The sequence below is a fragment of the Cupressus sempervirens genome, chromosome 7 (assembly GCF_028749045.1).
Source record: "Cupressus sempervirens isolate cs-2001-9-10 chromosome 7, ASM2874904v1, whole genome shotgun sequence".
NCBI lineage: Eukaryota > Viridiplantae > Streptophyta > Pinopsida > Cupressales > Cupressaceae > Cupressus > Cupressus sempervirens.
The window spans coordinates 535,198,651-535,218,086 of NC_143124.1; positions in this window are offsets into that span (position 1 = coordinate 535,198,651).

Genomic DNA, 19,436 nt, shown 5'->3' on the forward strand with positions numbered 1-19,436 from the left:
TTGTTGTTTCCATTCCTCTAGTAGGAATCATTCACGGAAACTCTCTAAGAATAGTTCCCACGTGACACTGCTCATATCGATTCCCAGCTTCTTCTCCTCAATTTTCCACCAAGTGGCCCCAAAATTCTTTAAATTAGTGATCGCAAATCTTGCCTTAACATTGCTGTCGAAGTCCTGCAAGGCAAAAATCTTGTCCAGGGAAATAAGCCACTATTCGGCCAAATAACCAAAACCTTGCTGATTGAAAGGCTTGACCTTGGATCTCGAAAGATCCTTCACCCAAGTGGACACAGTGGACCTCTAATGATCCTTTCAAGGAATCCTAGATCTAGGTCTATGCTCTTGTTCTGCCTGATGAGCTTTGGGTTGATCTTGAACAAGAGGTAGACGTTCAAGAATAGTCTACATCATCTGTCTAAAACCAACCTCTTCAGACTCAGCTTGGTCCTCTCTACGACTCTCTTCCTTCTACCTACTAGTGTGCTCTCCATTGCTCTCTTCATGAGAAGATCCCTCATGGGCAGATTCATGGACACTGATAGCTCTGCCACGACCACGGCCTCTACCACGACCACGGCCTCTACCACGACTTCTACCATGACCTCTAACAAAAGACCTAGTCCCAGATACCATCCTACAACAATGCAAAATACTATTACAATCAAAAGACACATGTTTGCAATAGACTAAGTTCAATTTTAGTTTGTCTATGTTTAGGTTTTAGTAAAATTTCCAGTTTTGAAACTAAGTGTTGAAGTATGAAAAATATTCAAGTAACAATTCAGGTTCTGTTTCAGTTCACCTAGTTTCAAGTTGAAGAGATACACTTAATAGTTCAAAGTTCTAGTTGTTCCAAAATACCCAGAGCTCCCAATGTAGAAACTCGGGCTCTGATACCAAATGTAATGCCCCGCCAAGGGATCCAAAGAATTAACCTAGAATTTCACTAAGTTTGGTAACATTTTTTTTTTTTTAAAAGTAAATACCACAAATAACTTATGCACCATAACGGAAGCAATAGCAATGTCCATAAACATAACATACATAACTGGTTACATTCTTTAAGGATCCTTTAATGTTGAATTACATCTAAGTCAACTAACATTATTGAATCCATCTTATACAACATCCACATGAAATAATAGTGATAAGTCCAATGTTTATACATTATATTTCTAAATGCTCAATCATCCACTATACATGTCACAAGGTATGAAAAGCTTAAAAGAATATACATATGTGAAATAAGGTACATCATCCTATTCTAATCCATGATACATTAAAGTAAAAATAATCACATGATACACATGATACATCATTATAGAAGATATAAACATCCATCATAAAAGATCAAACATAATAAACTAAGTGCATAGTTCCTCCCAACCGTTAATAGCATCATTAGACCATCGTGGGCCCTAGCCATCCCTCCGTGTGTAACCTTCCAAATCATCGAAGAGATCATCGATATTAACATAGTAGGAATGTCACTCCTATCATATACTACATCATATGCAAAAAGTAATCTAACATGCAAATATAAGCATAAGATAACATCATCTAACATATGCTAATCATCAATGAAAGGGTACATATCCACCATCAAGAAGGACGCATCAGCCACAATGTCTCAATGAATCTCAAATGATAAGAGTGGAAAAACACTACCACTCAACCGCGTGGCACCTAAGTGGTCCACTCCCACCGTGCTGAGGAGATAATCTCAAGTCCCAAGCAGGCTATCCAAATCACATAGCATAAATCTCTATAAGTCTAGGAATCCTAAAAGTATACTAACTCAAAGGCTCCAAACACAAAACCGACATCTAATTCCTAGAGGCACACAAAGACATGTAGGAACCTACTATGTAAGTGGGAAAGTGTCATCGCATATATCATGTACAAGTTACCCTGGCAGTTAGCTAAACTCCACGGGTCCATACTGATCCTCATGTGGCCACTAGTATCCTCTCATAATGACGAGGCATACTATGGAATGCAAGGTCGCAACCATGCATTCTCTCTACTCCCATCCTAGTCTATACAAGCACTTGAGACATGGGCGAGAATAAAACAATTATCTTTTTAGGTTCATTTAGTTAGTATTAGGTGTGAATGTTTTCACTTTCTTAACCAACTTACAATGAGTTACCCTGGCAGCCTCTTAGGGCCTCAGCCCCCATTGCAAGCCACTTCCCGACACTACAAGCAGATAACCTACCCTAAGCTCGTGGAATCATAAATCTCAAAATCACAAAAGATAATCCATAATAAGAACATCAAATATGCATAAAAGCATCAAATCTCCATGAGCAAGCATCCATAGAAAATCATGACCACAACAGCTCTCTATTGGCAACTGAAATGTCACTGATAATCAAAAGTATCCATTGGTTCTCAATAACCAAAATATATCTCAATCATACTGATCGAAGACTCCAAAATGGTTGAGTCAAAACATGTCACAACATGACATCATAAAATAATATTTCAGTCCCATCATGGCAACTAGAAAATACCCAAGGATAACTGATTGATGAATCAAAAAAAGTTAAGTCAAGTGTCTCATACATAAGAATCTCAACTATAACAATCAGTAATTACAAAAATTACATAGAGCATTCGATCACATAACCATGGTTGGGTTTATAAAGATGGAGATTAAAACATCATCATGACATCACAATCACATAACCCCCAAGCCTCTGGTAGACGTCCTATAACTGGTCAACACTAGTCAACCCAAAACCCAAAACAATAGCTTAAAGAATACACAATGCAAACACATGTTTTGGTTTTGCTAAAATTACATACTTGAATTAAATGTAGAGGTCTCAGTTTACGTTTTCCAATTTTAAACATTGAGTAGAGAAATTGCATGTTCTATCAAACACATGTAATGTTTTGGATGGATAAAAGTTTTCCTTTATAAGTCTAAAATCAATCTTCCAAATTATAATTTTTTTTTGAAAATGTCGCCCACCAAACTATCAATTAAATTTTATATACTTTATTTCATAATTTAAAACAATTAATTAAATCTTAATAGTTGAATATTATAAAAGAGTTCACCATTATAAAAATTAACCTTTGATATAAATCATTTATCAATTATGTAATAATTTAAATTTATTAGTAACATATTTACATACTTACATATATACATACATACATATATATATATATATATATATATATATATATATAATCATACATATATAAATATATAAATAATTATTATTATTACATTTTATAAAATCGAACTACAAAAAATTTGATTGATATGACATATTTAAATTTATTAATAATGAAAATTCGATTTCATATATATAACATATCACAACTGTTATATAAAAACTTAACAACACATATATAATTGTGTACCACCGGCGGTACGTAGAACCCTGTGGTCGCAAGGCCTGCGACATCAGTGGGTACAGTGTACCCATACCATCGCAGTACCTGCAACAGCAGGTACATTGCGACCGTAGTGGGTACGGGGGCGCGGGTCTTGTCCCCCCCCACTTTTACATATTTCTTTTTTTTAAAAAATTGCATAAATGATTTCATCCGCCATTTAATATGTGCGATTTTGATTTTTAACAAAGTTTTTCTTTGAATAACATTTTTAAAACGTATTCAATCAATCATGGTACGATATCATTTGATTTTTAATTAAATAAATAAATATGTATATATACATATGTATGGATGTATGTATATATATATATATATATATATATATATATATATATATATATATATATATATATATGTATATATATATATATATACATATATATATACATCTGTATATATATATATATATATACATATATATATATACATATATATATATACATATAGATATACATATATATATATGTATATATATATATAATTGTATATATATATATGTATATATGTATGCAGATTCGAAAATATAAACATGTATATATACAATTTATTTAAAATTCCAATTTTTAAAATTTTCCTATAAATTTTTTAATCTCAAACTTACCCAATAGTTTTCTAATGGATTTGGCTACAATTTAAAACCCTAGCCCCGTGTTCTCTTCAAATCTATGCATATAAGATTCTCAAATAAATTTTAACTACCCATATTGAGAATGCATACAATTAAAACAGGAAAATCCTTAGAAAACATATGGAAGACACGAAGAAGATAGGAAGTGCAAGATGTGAAAATAGCATAACTAAAATCACAAGAATCTACTAGAATTTTGATGCTAATTCGCTCTTCCTCAGAAAAATTGTAGAGCAAGCTCCTCCCTTCTTCAGAGTTCCCGAGTCCTCCAATGCTCCAAATGCTCCCCAAACGCTATGTCTAAGCTTCTAGGAATGCCTGAATATAAAGAGCTCTCAGGAGCACCTAGAATGCCTCTAGAAATAGCTAGAAGGTGTCACCAACTAAGCATGTGTCTTTTCCAACCTTCTAGATGAGTCATAAGGTTGTAGACACCATGTGCTTAATTGATGCACTAACCCTCGTGTTGTTGACATATGAGAAATAGAAAGGTGTGTTAACTCCTAGGCAAGCTTTATAAGTCTAATTCACTTTTTATATAACTTCTATTTAAATTTTTATAACTTTCATTTTAATCTTTATAACTTTTATTATTATTATTTATTTATTACTTTATTATTATTTTATAGTTATTATTAATTTTAATTTACTAATTTTCTTTTATTTAATCCGTTTCTCAATTAATTCTCATTTAATTAATTATAATCAACATATCAAAGATCATGATATTTTATGTTAATTTCTCCAATTAATTAATTTATTAATTAAATCTATTTATTAAGACTTAATTAATAGGAAATTCACCACAGACCTCCAAGATAAAATATGAAAACCCATTATAGAACAATTCACACAAAATCAGTCTAAAGGGTTAAAAATCATGAAATATGTCATCCGACACATTCGGTGAGTAAAATATCCAGATACTTGTCCTACCTCACTAGGACAAATGGTTTAAGGGTTTGAGATTTGGACTTGAGAATTTATCTACCTTCTCTTATCATTGAGATAGTGTAATAGGGTACGCTCATCCTGGCAATTCAGGGAAGTCAATACCCAGTACTTGCAACCTGCATAAAAACCATGCATGTACATACAATATATATAATGCTAAGCTAAACAGGAAATGGCAGGAAGTGGTGCATCATGTAGATCCCGACTAGCAGGTGACTACGACTCCCTTCCTTAACCATATCAGAAACACCATACAATAAGAAAATATGCACACCATACACATGCAAGTATGGGGTAAGTATCCATAATAAAACACATGAGATAATAAACTATCTAACTAATCATCAACAATAACTGAAAGCAATATAATGATCATCATGCATACATGAAATGTAAAGTCTGAATGATCTCATCATATAACCACTGAATCCATAACATAATGTCTGATAGTCTCAAAAAAATACCACTAATCCATCAACATAAAACTAGTCTAACATAGTTTGATAATAATAGCAACAATGTCCAGAAAAGATGTGAACGAGAGCAGGCACTACATATGGTAAACAAGTCCTAAGGAAATTATAAAGGAGAAATATATTCTTGGATTTACTCTTGGAAGTATGTGAGATAGTTAAGACACCAAGGTTCCTACTTGTGGCTTTGCATCACTATTTTACAAGTCAAAATATTATTATTATTTCATGTGTCAATAGTAGAGTCTCTAAATAGTATCAATGCAAGGGTTTTCTTAAATGATCCCTTAATTAATCTTGAATTCATAACTATGATTACACTTGTACTACTTTTCTCATCATTGTAACATAATATTTGTCCATCTTCATTTATGCTTCCTCTAATTCCAAATACTAACAAAATTATGCATAGGTAGACATGAATAAAAAGTATGTGTAGGTAGATAAGTACCATAATGATAGACATTTATAGAGGAATTAATTATGTGTCAATTCATTAAGCATCCATAAAGTACAAGGAACGAGAAGTAATTTGATTTAACAAAATTGTAGAAAATAGAGATAGAAAGACAAAGAATAATGTCACTAACTAGGTTATCCTTGCATATGATATTGACCACAATTGGCACGCATCTCAGCTCCCCTTTTTGTAAAGATCTTATCCAAAACTACCTCAAACTATCGTGGAATCAAATTTGTCTAAAAATTTATAAACAAATAATGTTACAATTATCATCCAAGAGAGGCCTATAGAAAGTTTAAAGTGAGACTGAAAGTTGTGATATTGCTATCAGGATTTAAATGTGTGATTTTTGAGTCAAACTCATTGACTCATATTTCATGAGTACTAATTCAACATGAATCCATCTCTCATTACAATAAATGGAACACTTAGCACTCATTGGATCTAGGTGATGCTCACAGGGGTGAAGCACCGAGACTTCCTAGGAGGTCACCCATCCCAGTACTACTCCAGCCCAAGCGTGCTTAATGATGGAGTTTCCTCCATGGTTAAAACCAAAGCTTGCAACCCCATTTTCAAAACCTTCACCAAGTGTTGTGCCTTATGAACCATTTATTAGAATGCCCCTTAAGCTCATCAATTGATAAGTAGGAGACTAAAAGTGCTCACCTACAATGGAAACTATAACATAAAAATTGTACTCTCACTAAGAAAAAACTCTACAAAAATTCAAAAGCACTCTAAAACTACATAAAATACTAATATTATCTTTAACATATAGTTCAGTTTCATTTTTATAAATTTTAATGGCTATAGAAAATTGTATTTAATTTTTTCTTAAAGTACTACATCAATAGAATTTACTGGAATAAAATCTTAAATAAATTAGCATTTACAAATGAACTTTGTAGAGTACCAAAACCTTGGGAAAGTAATTAATTTATCATTTTAAACATTAAGAGGAAGATTTTGATTCATGCAACATTTATCTTGACCTAGGTTTTAAAATTTATTTCTACCATTTTAGCAGCTTAGCCCGCCATTATTTTATTCTTGTTGACCAAGCTCTCGTTAGTCACTTCTTGGAGGTTTTTGCCCCTAAAAATTCATCTTTGGGGTATTTTCCATGAGCAATTTGGAGCATAAGGCACTCTGAAAATGGCACCAAGTTACTTTTCTTGTAAGTCTTTTTTCCAAAATCTTCATAAGCACAAATAAAATAAAAATACCTTCATTATTTCATCACTTGTATCTCTCACATGTAGAAGACATGTTCAAATTTTCCCTACAAAGCTCATAAAAGATAATATCTAAACTATTCAAGTTTTTTGAAACAAAAAGAAAGAAGAAACTATAATATCAATAAAGCAACTTTCATGACATCTACAGATGCAAATTTATTACTTGGATACACACTATAAACCATCTTGTTGCATGCAAAAGACACATTGAGAACCGCAAACATGTTTATAAGAACAAATATTATGCTAGTAGATTGCTAAAAATAATGGTAATTTATTTTCCAAAAAATAGGTAAGACTACTGAGATAAATTAAAATAGCCAATGAGAAAGTGGGAATTGTATATAGAAAACTTCACTTTAATAAAAATAATATTTAAGACCATATGTTTAACCAATTTGGCACTATTTTATGGGGTAAACTAATGTTAAAGTGACAACTTGAAACATTAGTGTCTTCCTTAAGGATAGGGACTAATAATTTTACACATATCTACAAGGAAAGGTGGGTAGATATAAACTGACACCATAGGGCTAATGCTTGGATCAAAAAACATACAAACAATACTAAGCCATTTGGTGACAATAACAATAGAAAAGGGACAAATAGGGTTTCAGTCACCTAAATTTCCTTATAGATTATTAGGATTTAGAGTGTCCATGGAAAGACTCCAACCCTTGTCATATTTTTCTTACTTCTCTTTCCCTCTGAACAAACATGGGTTAACGAAATATCAAGAGCCAACTTAGGAAGTTCACTAAAATCAAACTTATTGGATATGTTTTCAAAAGATCTTCATGAAAATTACATAACTTTCCTAATAGATTTGTAGGACACAGATTGTCCATAGGAAGATTTCAGCCCTCATCATACTTTTTAATTCCACTTCCTTTCTTCTTCATTTGCATGGGTTGACAAAATATCAAGAGCCAACTTATGAAATTCACATATTTCTTAATGGAAAAGTCTAAATTATAAATACTTAGATGATACTAAGCTGAAATCTTCTTAAATAAAAATAATAACTAAATGATTTACATCCTAACAATGTAAAATCTCCCTAATGTTCTAAACAATTATTCATTACAGCAATCACTATGGTACTCAAAATTTAGCAAGTGAAGAGCGATGAAAGTAGCAGAGCTTATTGCAACGACAGAATAGTGCTGAGATATTATTACTAGTGTGACCTGACATTGGTCTCAGCCACAATCAAACAACATTTCTACAGAATTTAGATAATACATATTCTAACAAGTGCTGCGTGCAGCATTAGTCCCTGCTTGCGGCAGGCTTGGCGAGGAAGATTGAGCAGATGTTCTCGGTCAGCAAGTTGAAGAGGAGAGAATGATGGAACTCGATAGAAATAGAAAATAATAAGATCAGAAACAACCAGTGTAGAGCCAAATGCATGGAGGCAAATTACGTAGACTATAAGCCTCAGATGCTAACATTATACTTTGTTTGAAGAGGGATGAACAATCCTACCAAAGCAGCTTTCCCTATTTGACTAGATACAAGCAACCAATGTACAGCCAAATGCATAGAGGCAAATTATTAAAAATACTTTCATAAGAAATACTTTGAATCAAGGAAAATTATCAGAAATACTTTCAGCCTCAGATAATTTCAAATCAGATATGATATTGTTAATAGCATGCCCAACACAAGGATTACCGAAAAAACATGAATTCCATGTCACCATCACTCAATGCAGCCCTAGTCCCTGCCTTTGGTGGGCTTGGCTAGAGGTGTATATTGGCTGGACTGGATGAATGGATGGACGAACTGAGCACTAGAGTATAGGTTATTGTTCAGGACACAGCTAGGTGAGATTACCATATTCATTGTAGCTGTGGTGGTAGGTTCAAGCTAAACTTCTACTGCTGTATAAGTCCTGAAACTGCTATTTTTTATGAGTATGGCTTGTGCTTTGAAACATAACAACTGAGTAGGCTGAAGATCTTTCTAATTAAATCACAAGAGTTGCTGATGGAGTACCCGAGATTTGCAATACTTTATAGTGACCCAGAACCCTTCAGATTATTCACCACTCCTTATAGAACAAATGTCCCCATTGCTAGAAAGTGCAACATAAGATGTGGGATTTGCTTCAGTGTTTGCGCTTCTGTGTTTATCAATTATATTTGATATTTTATTATGTCGACTGTTGTAACAGTAAATTTAAAATAGGCAGACATTGAAAGCAAATGTGGGAAGCTTGTGCTAAAGAAAGCAAAGTGAAGGGGCATTTTGTAACAGAGCACTAAACCTGTAATCTTCAGCACACTCGTCCTCTTTAAATTGAGAATATGTTGGCATTTAAATCATATCTTTCTCTACATCAGCTATCAAATTCTTTTTGATCAAAACTTAAGATTTAAGTATCAAATTCAAAGCAAAGGAACGAAACACCCAACCATTAGTCACAAGGATGAAAATAAGAAATATTCATGATACTGAACGAAGGCTGTTGTTCGTCTAATAGAACAGAATAGAACACATTGATGCAGATTTAGAACAAATAGAAGAAGATAAAATGACAGCCAAATAAGCCAGAAAGACATACCTGAGAGTAGCAGGCAAAAAGAAAAGGAATTTTGTGCAATGGTAAATAAAATTTCTGATAATAAAGGGACCTCCATTAGCAAGGCCAACCACGAAAGTAGGGAGACGTGGGTGTATGGAGTCATGTCAGCAAAAAGCATGCAAGAGGCGTGTGTTGTAGTCTACAATGAGCAGCTGGAATGCAGGCTGCCAAAAAAACATTGACTTTTTTGCCAGTAAAATTAAAAGACAGCCGGGAAAATCGTTGCGAGCCAATAGAAATACAAGGAAAATCAGGAGGAAAATAGTGATAAATTGAAATGCAATAAGGAGCTGATTTTTGTGACATTGTTTTAGTGTCTTGCACGGTTCTCGAGACAGGAAGCAATAGAGAAATGCAGTGAAAACATTAGTCCCCACCTATGGGCGGCAGGGACTAATAATAAGCTTATCAAAGTCACCTGTGCATTTTGTGAAAATTATCAGCTTGGATGGAACGCAATCCCTCTCTACATACAACTTTCAAATTCATTAGAAACTAAAGTGCGTATAAAACGCACAAAAATACATTCTAACATATAATATAAATTAAATACCAATGCCTAAGGAATTGAATACCCTAATAAAAACATACAAGAAGTGCACGATTTCATCAACTACACTCGAAATAGACAAATCATAACGTGTAAAAAGCATTTGCAAAAACAATACAGTATCTGAAGCTTAAAGCTCAACCGCCTTAGCTACTTCTGATCTATATTGAAGAACAGTTGCTGGGCAATTCTCCTTTGGCGGGATTTCTTCGGATTGGAATATGTCGTTCACAAATGCTTCAATCCCCCCAAAGGAGAATTACTCAGCAACTGATTTCCACAATATGTTTTACTCATCGTGTGATTACTAGGTTACAGCGTTTTGTGCTTTATATTGAATGGGCTAGTAGCATATTCAGTAAAATATACCGATGCTTACCACTCATGAGAATATGTGAAGAATGTAAGCTGTAAAACACACATCTCTCATCCATTCTACGATGCCCATCAAATCTCCTTGAAGCTTCTGTTGCAAAATTGCCCATTAGCTTGTTTCTGTTCCTCGTACGATGGCACGTGGTCTTTCCTCGGAGTCTAAAGCAACAATGTGGAACATCAATATTCCTTTCATTATTCTCTTAGTCCAATTTGATATCAAATCATATTTAGAAATTGAAAAAAAATATTATGATGAATAGTATCTATTAGTATATGTAAAAGATGAATAGAATGGAATCTAATTTCAAAAGTTGATATAAGAATCTACGAAAAAAAGTAGAGTCGTTATATTGCATTTTGAATAGGGTTATATTCAAGGGGTTGCTCCAATTATTTAAGAGGTCTTAACCATTTACAACAGGCTTTAAATATATGGTAGTGTTTTCTTGCCATTCCTTCTTAATATATGTATATATTTTTATTTAAATAGATATAGAGAAATTTAGAGAAAAAAAATCTCACCATCATATCAATTAAACATACCACAATCTTACTAAGAAGTATAAGACTATCAATGTAGTGGCTAATAATACTCAAATAATCTATTGTAAGGGAAATTAATCGATTCTTGAGAAGTACATTTAGAATGAAAATTATGGCAATCAATTCAATAATATCTAAGAAAGGGGGAGTGTCATTTCTACTAAGATGAATATCATGTGTGGAAAATGATACATAGAATATTACCTAGATGTTCTACATGAGTCTTTAAGTAGAAAACATTCAAAACTACCAAGTAACAACCTAGACTTTAATTTCTAACATAAAATTAGAACATATTAAAGGTTTAGAACATATAAAAAGGGTAAATATATATAGGATCTCAAACAAATAAAGCAACATTCATATCTTCCCATATGCCAAATAGAAATTCAACTTTGCAAGCATATTAAATTGGGGTGGATTTCAAAAATTAATAGGTGAACTCAATAGAGAAGAGTCATATGCCTAAAAAATATTTGGAAATGGTTTGAATAGATTATGTTTTGATCCATCCAACTTGAACACCTGAAAGAGAACAAAAACTATAAAAAAATGATTGAGAGTTCCATATAAACACAAAAAGGATTGTAATGCTTCCTATATTTGCATTTTATTACTAATTTATTTTGAACTCTTTCTATATTCTTTATTATTGACTATTTATATATTATTATTTTGCATCAGAATTCATGTGATGCACTAGGTCAAAGTTGAATTATTTAGATCATGTACATATAACTAGTGATGTGGATAGTAGGTTATACTAGTAACTAAGTGATAATCATATATTCATGATAACTTTGAGATTTGTGTCATGACGTTATATGATAATATATGGATTATATGATTAGGATGCCTTTTATAGCTTGTTCTTTTTTGGTTACATGATGATGTATGATGACAAATATGTTGATACAATGAGAGTGTTACTAACCATCTTATTGTTATTAAAAAAGAGTTTATGCATTAACTAGGGAAATAAATATGAATAAAGGAATAACTTGCAACATTTTATTCATCATTAGAAACTACAATACATATTATCTTTTGATTTCAACAAGATCCTATTATTATGGGTAGAAGTAAGAAGTTGGATCTCATGTTGGCAGAAGTTCGCAGATTGAGATCATGCTCTTTCAAAAACAAGCACCCGTTTTAGGCTTAGGTGCCTGATCTAAAATTCAAAAAATGGGCACTTATTTTTTTTAAAAATGGGTGCCCATTTTTATTTTCAAAAATTGGGTACTCATTTTTATTTTATTTTTAAATTAAATTTTTCAAAAATAGGCACCCATTTTTAAAAAATCAAAAATAGAATTTTTAAAAAGTGGGTACCCATTTTATTTATTTTTTGGGGGATTTTAAATGTATTTTAAATGTTGATTTGACTTTTTCAAAACAAAAACCCATTTTTTGAATTTCAAATAACAGGTGTCCATTTCTTACAACATGGGACGGGATTTTTTTCTCTTCCCTCAGATTTTGGTTTGGGATAGGCATTAAATTGACAAATTCATGCCTTGCCATAATTTTTAGAGGGTCTTCCTAATCAAAAAATTTTATGAAATGTAATGCCCCGCCAAAGGATCCAAAGAATTAACCTAGAATTTTGCTAAGTTTGGTAGCATTTTTTTTTTTTTAAACATGAAAGTAAATACCACATATAACTTATACACCATAATGGAAGCAATAGCAATGTCCATCTAAAAGTAAACATAACATATACAACTGGTTACATTCTTTAAGGATCCCTTAACGTTGAATTACATCTAAATCAAATAACATTATTGAATCCATCTAATATAACAATCACATGAAATAATAATGATAAGTCCAATGTTTATACATTACATTTCAAATGCTCAATCATCCACTATACATGTCATAGGGTATGAAAAGCTTAAAAGAATATACATATGTGAAATAAGGTACATCATCCTATTCTAATCCATGATACATCAAAGTAAAGATAATCACATGATACACATGATACATCAACATAGAAGACATATACATCCATCATAAAGATTAAACATAATAAACTAAGTGCACGGTTCCTCCCAACCGTTAATAGCATCATTAGACCATCATGGGTCCTAGCCATCCCTCCGTGCGTAACATTTTAAATCACCGAAGAGATCATCGATATTAACATAGTAGGAATGTCACTCCTAACATATACTACATCATATGCATAAAGTAATCTAACATGCAAATATAAGCATAAGATAACATCATCTAACATATGCTAATCATCAATGAAAGGATACATATTCACCATCATGAAGGACGCATTAGCCATGATGTCTCAATGAATCTCAAATGATAAGAGTGGAAAAACACTACAACCTGACCTCGTGGTACCTAAGTGGTCCACTCCCACCGTGCTGAGGAGATAATCTCAAGTCCCAAATAAACTATCCAAAACACATAGCATAAATCTCTAAAAGTCCAAGAATCCTAAAAGTATACTAACTCAAAGGTTCCAATCACAAAACTGACATCTAATTCCCAAAGGCACACAAAGACATGTAGGAACCTAATATGCAAGTGGGAAAGTGTCATCACATATATCATGTACAAGTTACCCTGGTAGTTAGCTAAACTCCATGGGTTTATACTGATCCTCATGCAACCACTAGTATCCTCTCATACTAATGAGGCATACTATGGAATGCAAGGTCGCAACCATGCGTTCTCTCTACTCCCATCCTAGTTTGTACAAGCACTCGAGGCATGAGCGAGAACAAAAAACTTACCTTTTTAGGTTCATTTTGTTAGTATTAGGTGTGAATGTTGTCACTTATTAACCAACTTACAATGAGTTACCCTGGCAGCCTCTTAGGGCCCCAGCCCCCATTGCAAGCCACTTCCCAACACTACATACATATATCCTACCCTAAGCTCATGGAATCATAAATCTCAAAATCACAAAAGATATTCCATAATAAAATTATCAAATATGCATAAAAGCATCAAATCTCCATGAGCAAGCATCCATAGAAAATCATGATCACAACAACTCTCTATTGGCAACTGAAGTATCACTGATAATCAAAAGTATCCATTGGTTCTCAATAACCAAAATATATCTCAATCATATTGATCGAAGACTCCAAAATGGTTGAGTCAAAACATGTCACAACATGACATCATCAAGAATAAATCCACATTTTAGTCCCATCATGGCGACTAGAAAATAACCAAAGATAATTGATCAATGAACCAAAAATGGTTAAGTCAAGTGTCTCATACATAAGAATCTCAACTATAACAATCAGTAATTACAAACATTACATAGAGCAGTCCATCACATAACCATGGTTGGGTTTATAAAGATCAAGATGAAAACATCATCATGACATCACAATCACATAACCCCCAAGCCTCTAGTAGACGTCCTATAACTGGTCAACACTAGTCAACCCAAAACGCAAAATAATAGCATAAAGAATACTCAATGCAAACACATGTTTTGGTTTTGCTAAATTTACATACTTGAATTAAATGTAGAGGTCTCAGTTTACATTTCCAAGTTTGATAATGAATGGAGGAACATTTTGTATGTTTTTTCCCAACCCATGTATTGTATTGACTGATAATGGTTTTTCCCTCTAACTCTTAGAATCAACTTTCTAATGTTCTAAATGTCTTTTATATAAAATTTTTGATGATAATGACCCCCATCATTTTCAAAATAATAATTGAAATTCTTTTCATATTCATCTTTCCAAATTAAAAAGATTAAATTGAACCTATATTGCTCAACTATAACATTATAAAATAATTTGTTATTTAAGAATTACTCTTTAAATTCCAACCATTTATCAATATATTAATTATTTATTATTAATAATGTATATACATATATATACTTATAGATATATATATATATATATACATATACATATACATATACATATACATATACATATACATATACATATACATATATAATTATCATTTTATAAAAATAAATTATATAAAAAATTGAATTAACAAAACATATGACAACCGCACATTACACACGGCGAGTTTAATAACCGTTGGTGACAATTATATATGAGTCCTGGGGATCGCAGGTATTGCAGAGTACTCTGCGGTACTACAGTCCGCGTGGTCATAGCAGTCGGCGGGGGTGGGGAAATAAGTCTTTCCTGCCCCATTCCAAATTTTAATTTTTTTTCATAACATTTTTTAATAAACGTTATCATGCGCGAATACAAATCATGATGCGATTTTAATGAGATTTCACTGTGGAAATTCATTTGACTTTTAATTAAATAAATATATATGTATATATACATATGTATGTATATATATAAAGGTATATATGTATATATATGTGTGTGTGTGTGTATATATACATACATACAAAGTTTTATCAAATATCATAGCATATAAACATGTATACATATATATATAATTGTGTATATATATATATATATGTATATATGTATGCAGATTAAAAAATATAAACATATATATACACAATTTATTTAAAAATTTCAATTTTTAGAATTTTCCTATAAACTTTTGATCTCAAATTTATCCAATAATACATCTAATGGTTTTGGCTACAATTTAAACCCTAGCCCCGTGTTCTTTTCAGATTTATGCAAATAAGATTCACAAATAAACTTTAACTACCCATATTGAGAATGCATACAATTTAAACAGGAAAATCCTCAGAAGACATATGGAAGACATGAAGAAGACAGGAAGTACAAGATGTGGAAATAGCATAAATAAAATCACAAGAATCTACTCGGATTCTGATGCTAATTCAATCTTCCTTAGAAAACCTGCAGAGCAAGCTCCTCCCTTCTTCAGAGTTCCTGAGTCCTCCAATGCTCCAAATGCTCTCCAAACGCTATGTCTAAGCTTCTAGGAATGCCTGAATATAAAGAGCTCTCAGAAAACACCTAGAATGTCTCTAGAAATAGCTAGAAGGTGTCACCAACTAAGCATGTGTCTTTTCCAACCTTCTAGATGAGTCATAAGGTTGTAGACACCATGTGCTTAATTGATGCACTAACCCCCGTGTTGTTGACATATGAGAAATGAAAAGGTGCGTTAACTCCTAGACAAGCTTATAACTCCAATTTACTTTTTATATAATTTCTATTTAAATTTTTATAACTTTCATTCTAATTTTTATAACTTTTATTATTATTATTTATTTATTACTTTATTATTATTTTATAATTATTATTAATTTTAATTACTAATTTTTTTAAATTTAATTCTCAATTAATTCTCATTTAATTAATTATAATCAAAATATCAAAGATCATGATATTTTATATTAATTTTCTCAAATAATTAATTTATTAATTAAATCTATTTATTAAGACTTAATTAATAGAAAATCCACCATAGACCTCCAAGATAAAATATGAAAACCCATCATAGAACAATTCACACAAAATCAGTCTAAAGGGATAAAAATCATGAAATATGTCATCTGACACATTCGGTGGGTAAAATATCTAGATACTTGTCCTACCTCACTAGGACAATTGGTTTAAGGGTTTGGGATTTGGACTTGAGAATTTATCTCCCTTCTCTTATCATTGAGATAGTGTAATAGGTACACTCATCCTGGCAATTCAGGGAAGTCGATACTCGATACCTGCAACCTGTAGAAAAACCATGCATGTACATACAATATATATAATGCTAAGCTAAATAGACAATGGCAGGAAGTGGTGCATCGTGTAGATCCCAACTAGCAGGTGACTACGAGTCCCTTCCTTAACCATATCAGAAATGCCATACAATATGAGAAAACACAAACACCATACACATGCAAGTATGGGGTAAGTATCCATAATAAAACACATGAGATAATAAATCATCTAACTAATCATCAACAATAACTGAAAGCAATGTAATGATCATCATGCATACATGAAATGTAAAGTCTAAATGATCTCATCATATATCAACTGAATCCATAACATAATGTCTGATAGTCTCAAAACAATACCACTAATCCATCAACATAAAGCTAGTCTAACATAGTCTTATAATAACAACAACAATGTCTAGAAAGATGTGAACGAGGGCAGGCACTACATGAAACAAAAACTTATTAGAGTTCTCATTGTCTTGATTTCAAATATATAAATTTTATATTGTTATGATTTTACTTACTACTTTTACATTATTAAGCCGAGAGGCTTTCTACAGTGAGAGCTTTTGTCAATGTAAACACTTCAGCATTTAAAAAAAATTTGATGTTCATCTGATTGTTTTATGATGAATTGTTTCTTCCACGTCCAGCTCCACTGGCGAGAATTGCAGTCGTGTGCATTTCTATTAAACTCATAATTGTTTTATTATTTACACAAATTTTTCCAGTGCATTTTTAGTCATTTTTCTTCCAGGTAGGCGTGATCTTCCGTGGGCCAGCTACATCAAATCTGAACTTCATACAAGTGGACAACGAAAGCATCAAAAATAGATTCCATCAGTCACTCCAAATTCCAATGGTTTTCTAGTAGATATTTTATTTATGATGTAAATAGTTTAAATGCACACTACAATTACGGTTTAATTAATACACCATTCCGTGGGCACATCAAAGAAAAGGAAGAGAAATAGTTTTGTCTGCCCAACTTCTCTTGATTTCAAGACTAGCCATATTTTCCAATCTGATTTTTCTTGCTGCATACAAACTGTCGATTGGGAGAATTTACATTTAAAGGAGGTTTAGGCAATCCAATTATGTGCTTCTCCTTCGGAAATAAAGAGAGGATCAGCAAAGGAGGGCGAAATGGGAGTGGGTGATTATTTTTCAGAGCTTTTTGGAGAGCAAGACATCTTGGTTGGCTTCATGGAATCGGGTTAATGTTGCCTGAAATACCCATAATAATTCCTCCTTTAACCTAGACAATCCATTACAACATTACTATTTTCAGGAGATTTATGTTATTTATCGGAAGATGCTTCTCCATAGCTAAAATTTAATGTGGTTAGTTTCTTTATTTATCTTTTAATCTGTATAGAGAAACACATTACAGATTGGTTTCTTTATTTAGCTTTACCACATTCCTCCTCAATGTGCAAAATTGGAAGCTTTGAAATAAGGTATAGATTAATAAAAAATTCTCAGATTTTATACTTGCAGTTCCCTGTTACATATGTATATCATGATGCCTTTACAGTTTGATGGGGCAAACAAATAAAAAATTTCATTAGGTTTGGTTCATTTACTAGCAATTACAGATCCACCTCTGAAATGTTTAATGAAAAATATGGATCCATTTTAGCTCAATTGATTCCTTAACTTCAAATATTCTTTCTTTGTTTTGTCCATGTTTCTCTTCCTCTCATAGATTTTAGTTTGGACTTCTAATTTCTTCCCCTCAATATTGGTTTTGATTTTTATTGTTTCTTTTGTACTAACTATTTTAATTTAGAAACATACTAAAATATATAAAGTCATATCGAATTTAAAATAATTTTCAACTTAAATTACTTCTTTTATTATTCATATTTAAAAGCTAACGAAAATCAAATTTACTTTAGAAACATACAAAGATTAAAATTTATTTTAATTACAAGCATTTATGATATTGATAATAAATTTTCTATTTATATTTATATGTATTTTTAAAGAATATCAAAATACATCAAAGTTAATTTAGAAACATATTTAAATTTTTAAAAATATATAGTTATATCAAATTTAAAACATATTAAAATTTATATATCAAATCAATTTATAAACCTACTAAAATTGGAACAAAGAGTTAGATATTACATAAAAAATTGTAACTAAGGTTGAAATTTAAAAATTTGGACAAACCTTACAATGTAGTCAAACCTTTAAAGATAAACTTAAATGAAGATTTAGATGTAATGTTAAATTTTGAATGTTAAGCGAATGCTTTGAAATAAAATTTAATTTTACAAATAAAATTAAGTTTTATAAATAAATTCAAAGCATATACATGTAATCAATTTTGAAAACAAGCATGTAATGTGAGAGGAAGTGAGAGAAGGGAAAGAGGGTGACACATAAAGTAGACACTATGAGAGAGGGCAAGAGATAAATATAAATGAGACAAAGAAAGTAAGCAATTATAAAAGGAGAAAATATTAGAGGGGTAGGGGGAAGTGCGAGAAACATGAGGTAGACATAGAGAGATAAAGTGATATGAGGAAAGAGACATGCATTAGAGAGAG